Source organism: Vulpes lagopus, chromosome 2 (assembly GCF_018345385.1).
Source record: "Vulpes lagopus strain Blue_001 chromosome 2, ASM1834538v1, whole genome shotgun sequence".
Classification (NCBI taxonomy): Eukaryota; Metazoa; Chordata; class Mammalia; order Carnivora; family Canidae; genus Vulpes; species Vulpes lagopus.
In genome coordinates this window covers 156,662,493-156,676,590 of record NC_054825.1, presented here as the reverse complement: position 1 = coordinate 156,676,590, position 14,098 = coordinate 156,662,493, and positions in this window count along the sequence as shown.

Genomic DNA, 14,098 nt, shown 5'->3' with positions numbered 1-14,098 from the left:
GGGGGGTAGGGGTCCTTCTACCCAGAAGACCCACCCTGTGACATATGGAATCTAGCTTTGAAGATAATTTTACACCTAGCTGAGCATCAAGGAACAGTCCTTAGGGTACCTGGGTGGCTCAGTGGTTGAGCGTCTGCCTTCCACTCAGGTTGTGATTCTGAGGTCCTGGGATTGATTTCTGCATCAGGCTCCCTGCTTCTCCCTCTGTCTGTGTCTCTGCCTCTCTCTCTCTCTCATGAATAAATAAAAACCTTAAAAAAACAATAAAAAATAAAAAATAAAAAAAATAAAAATAAAAGAACAATCCTTGGATAGGAACCATGCATAAAAAAAAAAAAAAGGAACCATGCATATATGGGGGGTGTGGGAGAGGCTTTTAGTTCAGTGCAATAATTTTACCATTATAATAATAATAATAATAATAATAATAATAATAATAAATAATGGTGTTGATAACCAAGACAGTAATGAAGTAGTAACACTCACTGAGAGTTTACTAAATTCCAAGAAGCATGGTTTTTTGGTTATTTATTTTATTTAAATTCAATTTGCCAACATATAGTATAACACCCAGCCAAGCATCATGGTTTACCTGTAGTGCTTTTTTAGTGCTAACACCCTGCAGATCAGTCCCAGAGATGAAGAGGCTAAAGATAGAGGTTCCAGAGCTAGATGCTCTGTGCCCTTGGACAAATAATTTTTTTGTGTTTCCTTAGCAGCCCTTAACAGGGCAAATATCACATGCTTCCATGGTGTTCAAGAGGCTTGAAGTGATATAGGTAAAAGACAGGGCAGTGACTAGCAGAACTCAACTTGTGGTTGTTAACTACTATCTCTGTATTTCAGATGGGGACACCAGGGCTCAAAGGTCCAACTTCTTGACTCAGGTGACCCTTGTCCCCAGTGTAATTATGCTTGGAGCGGGAATTTGAACTTGGGGTTATAGAACTATTATGTGTGCAGAAGAACTTTACTATACTTATTTCATGACCAATTTAGTAACTAATGGATTTACCAAACAATTAGCATTTTTAAACATTGAACAATCAAAATTCCTAAATATCTACTAGTGGGATGAGTGAAAAATAAAAACTTAGGGATTTAAAAAACTAGTTGTATCCATGTTTAAATACCAATTGCATCCCATTCATAGGTGTTTTATCAATTGAAATGAAACCTATGTTCACAGACCAGCATGCAAATATTCATAGCAATAAATTTATTTTAAAACATGGAAGCAGGGGATTCCTGGGTGGCTCAGCGGTTTAGCACCTGCCTTCGGCTCAGGGCCTGATCCTGGAGTCTGAGGATCGAGTCCCACGTCGGGCTCCCAGCATGGAGCCTGCTTCTCCCTCTGCCTGTGTCTCTGCCTCTCTCTCTCTCTCTCTGTTTATAATGATAAATAAATAAATAAATCTTTAAAAAATGGAAGCAACTCCAATATCTCTTACTAGGACAGATAGATACAACGTGGTGCATCCATAAAATGGAATCCTATTAAGCCATCAGAAGCAAAAAATAAAAATAAAAAAAATAAAAATAATTGACATATATGCAAAACACATCGGTAAAAATCTGGAAAACATGAAGGTAAGTGAAAGAAGCCAGGGAAGAATGACAAACTAATATTCCATTTATTCATTTTTTCTAACATTTTATTTTTAAATCATCTCTATACCTACTGTGGGGTTCCAGCTAACAATCGGGAGATCAAGAGTCACATGCCTTACCAACTGAGCCAGCCAGGTGCCCCTCTAAGATTCCATTTATACAAATTCTAGAAAATACAGGATTATATTTTTCCACATTGGCTGTACTTATAAGGTGAGAATTTTCTGAGTCCAAACAGGAAAACATGTGAGGGCATTTATGATTTAAGTCTTTCTTCTCTGGTTGCATGTATAAAACTCTCCTCTGATGTGAACCTGCTGTAGACTTCAAAGGTGGGAGACAAGACTGAAGACCTTCCGATACTCCTTATGCACATGAGATTTTGCTCCACTGTGAATTCCTAGGAGTAAATGAGACTTGGTTCTCTCTAAGGCCTTTCCATAAGCCATGCCCTTAGAGGGAGAGTCTTCCACGTCCATTCTCAGGATGTTCTGCAAAAGGAAATGTCGAAGTCTCAACTGCCAGAGACAAGTATAATACCGAGCAGTGGGAAGGGCCCAGGACCATCCACACCTCTGCCCACATCCAACTGTCAATTTTCCTTCCCCACACCTTTTCCTGCAGCCCAGGTTCCCGGGGCCGTTAGTCCTCAGCTGCTCAATGGCACGGCGGAAGCATCCGGGGCGGCCTCGGGCACTTGTCGCCTTCTGCGGAGACCGCGGAGGGAGGACACCACCGCGCGGTTAAGTCGCACAGCCCCGGGGCTGTCGGGTCGCGGTCGCCAGGGTTCCGGGGGGGCGAAACATTGTCCGCGGTAAAGGTGCATACATGTCATGGCGGGATCCCCCATTCCGGCTCCTGTGCTGTCCCCGATCCCGATTCCGCCGGTTAGGGGGCCCTTCTGGAGGCCGCCCGGGACCCGGCGACCCCGGACAGAAGCGAACATCTTTCGGAAGTGGACCTGAACTAACAACCCTCCGAAGCGGACGGCGAAAGTCCTGCCCCAGCAACCGTTCTGGAAACGCCTTGTCCTGAGCTCTCATTGGCCAGCGCCGCGACGTCGTCGCAGTGTCTTCTGGGTAGCGTAGTTCCCGCCACGGGGTTCCGCGAGGGGTAGGGGCTGAGTCCTCTGGGTGATATACAAACTATGTGAGGGCAGGGCCCGTGATCTTATCTTTGCCGAGCCGTGAGCATCCAGTACGGGCTCCGTCTCTCTGAGACTCGTCCCGACTATGGGACGAGCGGCCTTTCACAGAGGTATCCGCCCAGGCCGCGCGCTCTCCCCAGCCTCCTCAACGGTCCTCCATCCCCGCTGCCCCGGCCAGCGGCACCCTGGGCCCTGTAGGCTTTTTACTCAGGAGGGGGGTGGGGACTAAGGCCCAGACTGCGACGGTCAGTCTGAGGTCATCTGTCTGCTGGCAGGGCTGGGGTGGGGTCTGCTGACACGCGGGACCCACCCAAGTGTCTGCCTTTCAGCGTGCAGCTCTGCCCCCGGGGTCCAATGGCGGTTGAGTGGAGGGCATCCTCTTGGCCCTCACTCACTCAGACCCCGTATGTGGATATCTGCTTCCTGAGACTCTTCCTCCTCCCCACCGCCTTCACCTCCCTGCCCTTATTACTAGGGCTTCGGGAGTCCACATGTGGCCCATAATCCAGCGGTTATATGCAAGTTTCCCGTATCTGTCAGTCAATGCAATGTGCTATGGAAAGTGTTAAAGACCCAGGAACCAGGAAATGCATGGTAGTGAGCCTGAGCTGAGAGTGTTCAGGGAACCACAAGTCCCACTTAGGTCTTCTGGGACAGTGAGCAGGGGCAGGAATCAGGCCTGGAATGGATCTAGACCTCTGTTCTGAGGGTGCTGGGGGCCATAGCAGATTTAGGGTAGAGAAGGGAGATGATCTGACTCAGGTTGTGGAGGCTCCCTCTGGCTACAAGGGAAGAACAGATTGTGCTGGAAGAAGGCCCATGAGAGGCTACTGGTGATGTGTAGCTGCACCAGGATGACAATGGAGATGGCAAAGGTGCTGGTGCTCTGTATCTGTTACTTAAGTAGGACCAGCCCAATTGCTGGTTGTGAGACCGTGAGAGACACTGACCTATCAAGGAGTAGCCTAGGCGATTGGACTCAGTGGTTTGATGGATAGAAGATCTGTCAACAGTTGTGGTAGGTGATGGCTAGAGCAGGTCCCAGGGACAAGATCTGGGGTGTGGTTTTGGAGAGTACTCTTCAATGGAGGCACTGTGTAAGCACCCGGATGCACAGCTCTAGAATTCTGCAGGATCAGGGCTAGAAGCACCAAAGAGTGGCACTAGAGAGTGGGATTAGGAACACTTTGGGATGGATAAAGGATGGTGATGAATGCCGGGAGGACTTGTGGAAAGGGAGGCTGGGGGCTAAGAAGGACCTTCTAACAATGCAGTTGGAAGGTGGTGGTAGGTTTCACTAAGGCACTGTGAAGTCTGGGCCTATGTTAGCAGGAATGAAAAGGGAGAGTGGCAGAGTGGCTAAGGCTCCTGACGGACAAGTGGACCTGGGGTATAGCCTGTGGCATGGCAGTGATGGACATAGGGGGTAAGTGGCCCTGGGGTTGGGCTGATTAAACTGTCTGTGGGCTCACCAGGCTTTTATATCTGCCTTCTTTGGGGTCTGAGGATTTTCATTCAGAGTTGCAGAGGCATTCAATGGCGGATGGGGGTCACCTGGGAGACAGGCAATGTCCCAGGCCCAGTGGGCCTGGACTCTGAATGTCCTCCAAACGGGAGAGGAGGATCGTGGCAAGTGAGAAGACACCCTGTGCAAAGACAGAGTTGAAGGAAGTCCAGGATCCTAGAGGTCAGTTGTAGTTCTGCATGGCTGAATACTGCAGCTAGGAACAGGGCCAGGTAGGAAGCTTTTAAGGCAGGGCAGGAGGGTGCCTGTGGCAGTGGGCCATTGGAGGTATAAGCAGGCTGGAACAGGATAGGATTGTGGTCGCTATGCCACACACTCTCAGGACACCACATGGAGAGTGGCATATGGGGAGGACAGGGAGGACAGGGAGAGTGGCATATGCCAATTGGGTGAACTGGTGAGGTTGTGCTTGAATGGTGTGAGTATGGAACTATGAGAATGCTGAATGTGTTATGTACCTGATAGATGGCAGGGCCAACTGAAGGGCCTTGGGAGCAGGTATCTGGCCCTAAGGGAGAATGGTGAGTGTAGGTTTAGTCGCATCTGAGAGGTGTGGTGTGAGGGACACAGAGGGAATGGGCTGGGAGGAGAAGGGGTGAGGCCTGTGTGCCTGGACCAGAATATAGATGGCATCCATCCTGTTGTTGCTGTGGGATGGATACAGACTCCAATAGTAACATGAGCAGAAAGGCATCAATGGCATTGTGACCTTAGTATTCTCTCTGAGGTAGATTTCTAAGGGGTAAAGGGAGCATCGGAATATGGTGGTGGTGGGGGAGGTTGGGCTTCTGGGAAAATAGGATGACAGTGAGAGATATGATAGTACTCTTCCATATCAAAGGCTTGAATGTGTCCTTTTGGTTGGTTTTTCTTTTTCTTTTTTTAACGATTTTATTTATTTATTCATGAGAGACACGGAGAGGCAGAGACATAGGCAGAGGGAGAAGCAGGCTCCCTCTGGGGAGCCCGATGCAGAACTTGATCCCAGGATCCCAGGATAACAACCTGAGCCAAAGACAGATGCTCAACCACTGAGCCACCCACGTGCTCCTTGGTTGGCTTTTCTACACAATCATCAGCCCCTAGGATCATCTGAACCCATCACTGCAGAGTCAGGTGATGTTTGAGGGTGTGGCCATATATTTCTCCCAAGAAGAGTGGAGGCTTCTCAATGTAATTTAGAGACATCTATACCATGGTGTGACGTTGGAACACTTTGAGCTCATTAGCTCTCTGGGTAAGTCCTTTACAACCTCCCACGGTATACTGACCACCCTCTCTACATTTTCCCACTGGAAGTTCTGTCTATCCCAAAGCTGGATCACAGGGGCTGTTTCTTTCCCAGGTTCTCTATAGTGGGTGCTGTGAGTGCTGTGGTTGGTGTGGGCATACTCTTCATGCACTCATCAAGCAGTTCTATGAGTAGCCCCAATAGATATTACCTCAAGACTTCATAGAGTAGAGTTTGGGGGCCAAGTATTTCACAGGTATCCAAATGATCCCACAAATCTTGGCCTATCTCCAGCTTGGTGACCCAGCTGGAGTCCTGGCCCCTTTGTGCTACAAATTTGCCCGTCTTCCTCTGCAAGTCTTTGTGCAGGACTGCTCATGTCCTAGGCAAAGCTTGATCTCACATATTATTTCCATTTAATGTTAGATTTCTGGCTATGTGGGCCAGACAATTCAGACAATACCAGTTCATGACAGGAACCTCAGGTCACATGGTATCACCAGGCATCCCCTGGTTAGGCATTCAGTCTTTGCTGAAGGCCCATTAGCAAACTCGTTTCTCTAAAATAAAGTAGTTATTTGCCTAAAGTGTAGACTTGTTTCAAAATCCTAGAGGTCTGTCCTGTGGTTCTCCTGCTGCCACTTGCCACAAGCTCCATACAGTGTCCTGATTTGCCACAGAAACTTCAAGTATTATTGAATCTACTGTATCATAAGGCCTGGGCGGTAGAGCAACCTGAACCTACTCCAGAGCCTTTTCTCTTTCTGGTTCCACTTGAAACAGAAAGCCTGATGGCTGACTTGGTAGATGGTCCAAAGAAGATTTAGATATTGTATGGGATACCTCCAAAATCCAAAAAGTCCTACTAAATGTTTTTTGGCAGTTCATGGTGTGAGGTGCAATAATTAGATGGGATATCTTAACCTACTCAGGCGAATGAATTCCTGAGAGCTTCACTGAGGTGGCAGGCCCCTGAATTTTTGTAGGTTTTGTTTCCCACCATTTCGTTTGCAGATTTATTACTAAGGTATCTAAGTAGTTGCTACTTGTTGCTCATCAAGATCCACACAGCATGTCATAATGAAGTGGACCAATGTGATGTTTATACAATGTCAAGACAGAGCCAACTGATGTAGTCCTGAGGCAACAATGTGAACATATACCACAGTTAGGTTTGAGCAGATAAAAACAAATGGTTTCTGGTGTTCCTTGTAAATTGTATGGAGAAAAAGGCACCAGCCAGTTCATTGGCTGCATGCCAAGTGCCTGGGTTAATTTGTTGCAATAATGATATTACCTCTGGAAGAGCAGCTACAGTCCAGCCACTATCAGATTAAATTTAGGATGGATGATCCACAGTCATTCTCAAAGATCCATCTGACTTCTGCTTAGGCCAGACTAGTGAGTTAAATGGGATTTGGTGGCTACCACCACCTCTGCTTCTTTCATATCTTTGGTAGTGGCATTAATCTCTGCATTTCCTCCAGGGATGCAGTATTGCTTTTGGTTTTCTATCTTGGCAGGGAGCATATTGATCTATACTATGAAATATTTCCTTCTGAGAAACACTGTATTCAAATACCTTTCTAGGCCCAGGCCTAGATATCAATGTTGCCTGTTATGGCAGATATGCCCACCTTGTATTTTGTAATTAAGTGTTTGTGTTTGTAATTAAGTGCTGCCACTTGGCCTCTGCTACTCATGGGATGATCCCATAGAAAACAGAGAGCCCATGTCAATGGTAGAATCTCCTATAGTCACAACTGACTTGCAAAAGAGAGCAACCACAGAGATTTTTAATCCTCTCACTAATATATTTCTTAATTATTTTAGTGATGGGAATGTCTTCTGTGACTTCTTGTGGAACATAGTTGAGAGATAGTGTTGTAATTTTTATGCTGTATAACAAATTACTACAAATTTAGCAGCTTAATGCAGCACAAATATACTCCATGTTTTATTCTCCCATTCTTTACCAGTCAGTGCCCTAATTTTCACATGAGAAACTTGGCAAGATTTTTATTTCAATTGACGTAAATCAGTCATCTGCACAATTGAGTTTTGTTTGATTTTTAACATCATTAGCCCTGCAGCTGTAAGAAATTAGATTCCTGTAGGGATGTCATAGAATCCCTGTTTCTCAGACTATGGCTTGAGCTGGCAGTTTAAGAACATGAATGTATTATATTCTTTCTGTAAGTACTCCAGTGCACTCAGGACACTGTCCCATACTGTAGTCCTTGTAGTTGTCATCCCAGCCATAAAAATGAAGTGCAGGAGTAACTTGGGCTCCCAAGGTACAAGGTAATAGCTTGTTTAATTGATACCACTGCATGCCCTGGGTTACTATTATCCGGTTTGGCAAGGAGCTCTGCATTGTGCTTATGTCCCAAAACAGAACTAAGTTAGTCTTCAGAGTCCATCTTTGCAGGCTATCTCCTGGAACCATTCCCAGTACCAGTTCTGTATCAATTTGGGTTTGGTCAGCATAGAGAAACCACACAGTGCTTTGAACAGGGAAGATTGAAACATCACCAGGGCTGGATGCTGGAAAAGGTGCTCACACCTCTCCAGGTGCTCACTGATGGAGAAGTTGCCCAGATAGCAGCAGGCCACCAAGGGAGCACATAGCAAGCAGGAAACAAACCCTATTCATCCCTAAATTTCTTCCCAATGCCCTCTGCTAACAAAGGTTAGCATCATACAAGCTTGTAAAGAAAAATATTTAAAGAATCCATTTTCACAGAGCAGGAAAATGAGTAAATTTGGAGAAACAGACAGGTGGCAACCACCACGGTACCTATGCAGAGCTCTCCAACATTGACCTATTCTATACATGATATGAGTCATGCACATATCCTTCTGTGTCACACTTGAATTAGCTACTGTGTTGCAATGACTTTTTCATGGGACTGCACACATGCCCCTTCACAATGCTTTGTCACCAGCAGCCAAGGCCCTGCCAAAACCGATTGCAGAGAAGTGACCTGGAGACCATAGCTCTCCTCCTCCTTCTTCTGCCCCCTCTTTGTATCCTCATATCAATTGAGGTCTTTCATGTTCTGTCATCTGGCTGGGTCCTAGCCTGCAAAGTCGGCCCTTCCCCCCCACCCCCTTCACAGAACCTTCCAGCAATCCCATGGACTACTTCCTGAGTATGTTGACATGTATTGGTGAGACCCTCCAATCCAGTACTCAGTTAACTGACATTTTTCTGCTTTCAGGTTGTTTCTGTCAAGTGGAAGATGAGGAGGACCCTCTTGAACAGATGAAGAGCTGCAAAGCCCACTCATCAGAACACCCCCTTATGTGTGGGAAGTGTGGCATAGACTTCCAGGCTAGCTTTGGCCCCATCCAACAATAAGCCACTCATGGTATGGGGAAGCTATTGAGCAGCACAAAGGAGACCTTCCCTCACAGCTCCAGTCTCAGGTAGCACCCAGGTGTCTACACTGGACAGAAACCCTTCAAGTGCAGCAACTTTGGGAAATCTTTCCTGGAGAGTTCTGCCCTCCTCAACCACCTAAGAATTTATACTGAGTTGAGATCCTTTAGATGCTCAACAGGTGGAAATGCCTTCAAGGAGAAATCAATTCTTATTCAGAGAAAATTTCACACTGGAGGAGTTTCCCATATATGTAGAGTATGAGAAGTTCTTCAGCCACCCATCTGAATTGAGCACACATCATAAAAAATTCATACTGAAAAAACTTACAAGTGCAGTGAATGTGGGAAAACATTCAACCACAAATCCACACTTGTTCAGCACCAGAGAATTCATACAAGGGAAAGGCTTTATAAGTGCAATGAATGTGGGAAAGATTTCAGCTTCTCATCTACTCTTATTTGGCACCAGAAAGTTCACATTGGAGAAAGGCCCTTTAAATGCATGGAATGTGGGGAATTCTTTAGCCAAAAATCCAACCTCATTCTGCACCAGAGAGCACACACTGGAGCAAAACCTTATTATGCATTGAATATGGGAAATCCTACAGCAGAATCTCTTGTCTCAGTTGGCACCAGAAGGTTCACATGAGAGAAAGGCCATAAGAGTGCTGGCAGCATGGGAGTCTTCACTGAAATAGCCACAAGTGGTTCTCAACACAGGAAGGCCTCATGTGTATAGCACATGTTGCACTTTAGTTGCATCTCTTAACTTGTTTAACACCAGAAATGATAGGAAAGCCTTTAGATATATCTCTAACCTCGTTTAGTACTGGAAAGTTCATAACCCCCAAAGGACTATATAAATGCAGTCAAAATGGGAAACCTTTACCCCAAAGCACCAAACTTATTCTACATGCAAGTTTCCATACCATAGAATATCCTCTTTAGTCTAACCAATGTGGGAAAGCCTTCAGCTGCAGCTCCAACCTTATTCCACTTCTGAAAGTTCACACTAAAGGCCTTAGGGGTACAATGAAAGTGTGAAAGCCTTTAGCCATGGCTATCACCTTGTTCAGATGTATCAGAGAGAAGGGAGCCACTGCCAAAAGTTCAACCTTGTGGTAATAGTTTTCTGTTTCTGTGTAACAAATTACAATTACCAAAACATCCATTTATTAGTTCATGGTACTAAGATCAGAATTCTAGCACAACCTGGTTAAGTTCTCTGCTCCTAATAGGATGAAGGTGTTGGCTAGACTGAGTTCTTGTCTGGAACTTCTGGGGGGAAAAATCCATTCCGTATCATGGATTACAATGGAAAAATCTTGAGGCTATCTTAGAATTCTGCCTACCATGCTTTTTAAAAAGATTTTATTTATTCACTTGAGACAGAGCATAACAGGGGAGAGGCAGAAGGAGAAGCAGATTCCTTGTTGAGCTGGAAGTCCAACACAGGGCTCGATCCCAGGACATGGGGCTCAACCCCAGGACCTGGGGATCCCTGGGTGGCTCAGCAGTTTAGCGCCTGCCTTCTGCCCAGGGCGTGATCCTGGAGACCCGGGATCGAGTCCCATGTCGGGCTCCCTGCATGGAGCCTGTTTCTCCCTCTGCCTGTGTCCATGCCTCTCTCACTCTGTGTCTCTCATGAATAAATAAATAAAATCTTTAAAAAAAATCCAAGGACCTGGAGATCACGACCTGAGCTGAAGGCAGATGCTTAACCATCTGAGCCATCCATGCACCCCTGACTACCATGCTTTTTAAAGGGCAAAAGATCTGGACACCTCAGCAAAGAAGATACACAGATGGCAAATAAGCATAAGAAAATATGCTCAAGATTGTATGCTATTAGGGAATTGCAAATTAAAACATCATTATATATGTACTAGAATAGCTAAAATCCAAACTACAACAGGAGGGGTGCCTGGGCGGTTTAGTTGATTAAGCATCTGCCTTTGGCTCAGGTCATGATCCCAGGGTCCTGGGATGGAGCCCAAAAGGGAGCCTGCCTCTCCCTCTGCCTGCCTCTCCCCCTGCTTGTTCTCTCTCTCTCTCTGTCAAAATATTAAACAAAATAATACAACAGGAGGAACTAGACTCTCATTCACTGCTGGGGAGAATACAAAATGCAAAAAGGTACAGCCACTTTGGAAGAGTTTGATAGTTTTTTGCAAAGTGAAATATAGTGTTACCATATCATCCAGCAATCACACTCCTAGGAATTTACCCAAATGTGCTGAAAACTTACATTCACACAAAAACAGGCACACGAATGTTTGTAATTCCTCAGAACTGGAATCAACTCATATGGTCTTCAATAGGTAAATGGATAAAGAAAATGTGGCACGTCCATACAATGGAATATTATTCAGCAATAAAAAGAACTGAGTTGTCAAGCCACAAAAAGGCAGGGAGCAATCTTAAATGCATGTTGCTAAGTGAAAAAGTCAGTCTGAAAAAGGCACACACTGTATAATTACAACTTTATGACATTCTGGGAAAAGCAAAACTTAGAGGCAGTAAAATTGTGGTTGATGGGGACTTGGGGAAGGGGGAGAGGGATGAATAAATGAAGCACAGGAGATTTTTAAAAGAGATTTTATTTATTCATGAGAGACACAGAAAGAGAGGCAGAGACATAGGCAGAGGGAGAAGCAGGCTCCCTATGGGGAGACCGATGCAGGACTTGATCCCAGGACCCTAGGATCACAACCTGAGCCAAAGGCAGATGCTCAACCACCGAGCCGCCTAAGTGCCCCAGCACAGGGAATTTTTGATGCATCAAAACTATTCTGTATGATACTGTAATGACTGATACATGTGACATTAGGTATTTTTCCAAATCCATATTATGTACAACTTTAATATAAACTATAGATTTTAGTTAATAATAATGTACCAATATGGGTTCATCAATTCTAACAAATATACTACACTGAAGATGTTAACAGTAGGGGAAACTATAGAGACAGACCAGGAATATGGGAACTCTGTACTATCAGCTCAATTTTCCATAAACCTAAAACTTAGGGCTTTAAAAAGAATGTATATTAATAAAACTAGAGTAATATTGGTAAATAAATGTCAGAAATTTTAAAAATGAGCCAGACTAGAGACAGTCATTGGAAAAATATGATTTTCAGTGTAGTTCATACTGGGCTACTTGGAGTATAACTGGCCAGTTTCAGGCCATGTCTATTCAAATTTAAAACACGGTTCTTTCATGACAGGCTCAAGGAGAGTCATACAACAAACTTAAGAGCTGCACCGTTTTGAGGGAAAAGTGTCTAACAATAGGACACTACTGGAAATAATTAAGGAATCTCCATCAAAAAATGTTGGCACCCAACATATTACATTTATAATCAGCAAATATACTAATAAATATTCTTTGTCCACTCTTTAATAAGCACATGATGTTTTCTGTTTATCAGTCTCAACAGGCTTGCATCTCAGTGACTTGTTCTGTCCATAGCAGGGATGTTCCCATTCTCTCTTCCCTGCTCCTGATGAGTAGGGGTTTGTCTCCTTGTCCAATGTCAACCAACCCAAGAAGTACTAAAGGCTGAAAGTATGTGACCCCAGACAATGATGTGAAGCCACCCATACACAAAACACCAATAATTATGTATAAGAAGTATAAATGCATATTTCTTTTTTTAAAAAAGATGTCATTTATTTGAGAGAGAGCATACACGAGCAGGGGAGTGGGGCAGGAGAGGGAGAAGACTCCCTGCTAAGCAGGGAGCCCAATGCAGAAATAATCCCAGGATCCTGGATTCATGACTTGCGCCAAAGGCAGACACTTGACGGATTGAGCCACTCAGGTGCCCCTGCATATTTCTTTTTTTTTTTTTTAACTTACTGTAAAAGCAACTATGTAAAACCATATATATAATTGTACTGTTTTGCCTATAACAAATAGAAATACATTTGCTATTAGCTGCACAATGGAGGTGGATGAGACATAGCTGTATTGGCTTAAAGGAATGACTCCAGAGAGTATCTCAAATTCAATACAAGAGTGTATTTATTTGTCCAACCTCATCAAATTTTGCACTTGAATGTAATTTGTTGTACATAAGTTATACTTTAATAAAGTTGACTAAAAAATTCTAACTTTAATAAAGTTAGAAAAATGGGCAAAAACTTGGGGCATCTGGATGGCTCAGTCAGTTAAACATCAGACTCTTGGTTTGGCTCGGGTCCTGATCTTGGAAGGACTGTGGAATCGCGACCTCCTCCCTTGCATCAGGTTCCATGCCCAGGGATAGCTGCTTGCAATTTTCTCTCCCACCCTATCTGCCCCTCCCCCTGCTTGCTCGCTTGTTCTCTCCCTCTAAAATAAATCTTAAAAAAATGGGCAAAGACTTAAGCAGATATTTCACTAAAGCAGATACATGTACAGCAAATACACACATGAAAAGATGTTCAATAGCTATTGCTGGTGGGAATGTAAAATGGTGCAGCTACTTCAGGAAACAATTTGGCAGTTTAGCATAAACTTACCGTACAACTCTACAATTGCATCTTTGGGCATTTATCACCTCCTTGACACAAACAACAATGAAAACTCATGTCCACACAAAAATGAAAACATGTTCACAGAAAACTGAACACAAATGTTCTTGGCAGTGTTATTTGTAATAGCTGATAATGATAATAATAAGGTAGACAATCCAAATGCCCTTCAGTAGGTAAATGGATAAACAAACTGGTATATCCAGATGATGTGATACTGGTCAGCAATAAAAAGGAATAAGGTGTAATAACATACACCTTGGACGGATCTCAAATACCTTATGCTGAATGATAAAAGCCCACAGGACAGCCCATCCATACTATAGGATTCCCTTAATGTGACATGTGTGAAGTGGCATAATTATAGTGCTGTTGACCACTAGTAGTCATGATTAGGAGAGGGTATGACCTAAGGGTTAGTTAGAAGTTATTTGTGAAAGGGAACAGCTCTGTATCAGACTCAGTGGTGGTGGTGGTAACATCAATCAATCTGCACATGTGATAAAATTTCACAAAACTACATGAAGAATATATGTGAAAATTGGTATAATCTGAATAAGGTCTGTAGTTGAGTTAAAAGTATTGTATTAATACTCAAGCACATGGGTGGCTCAATCAGTTAAGCACCTGACTCTTGATTCTGGCTCAGGTCATGATCTCAGGGTCATGAGATCAA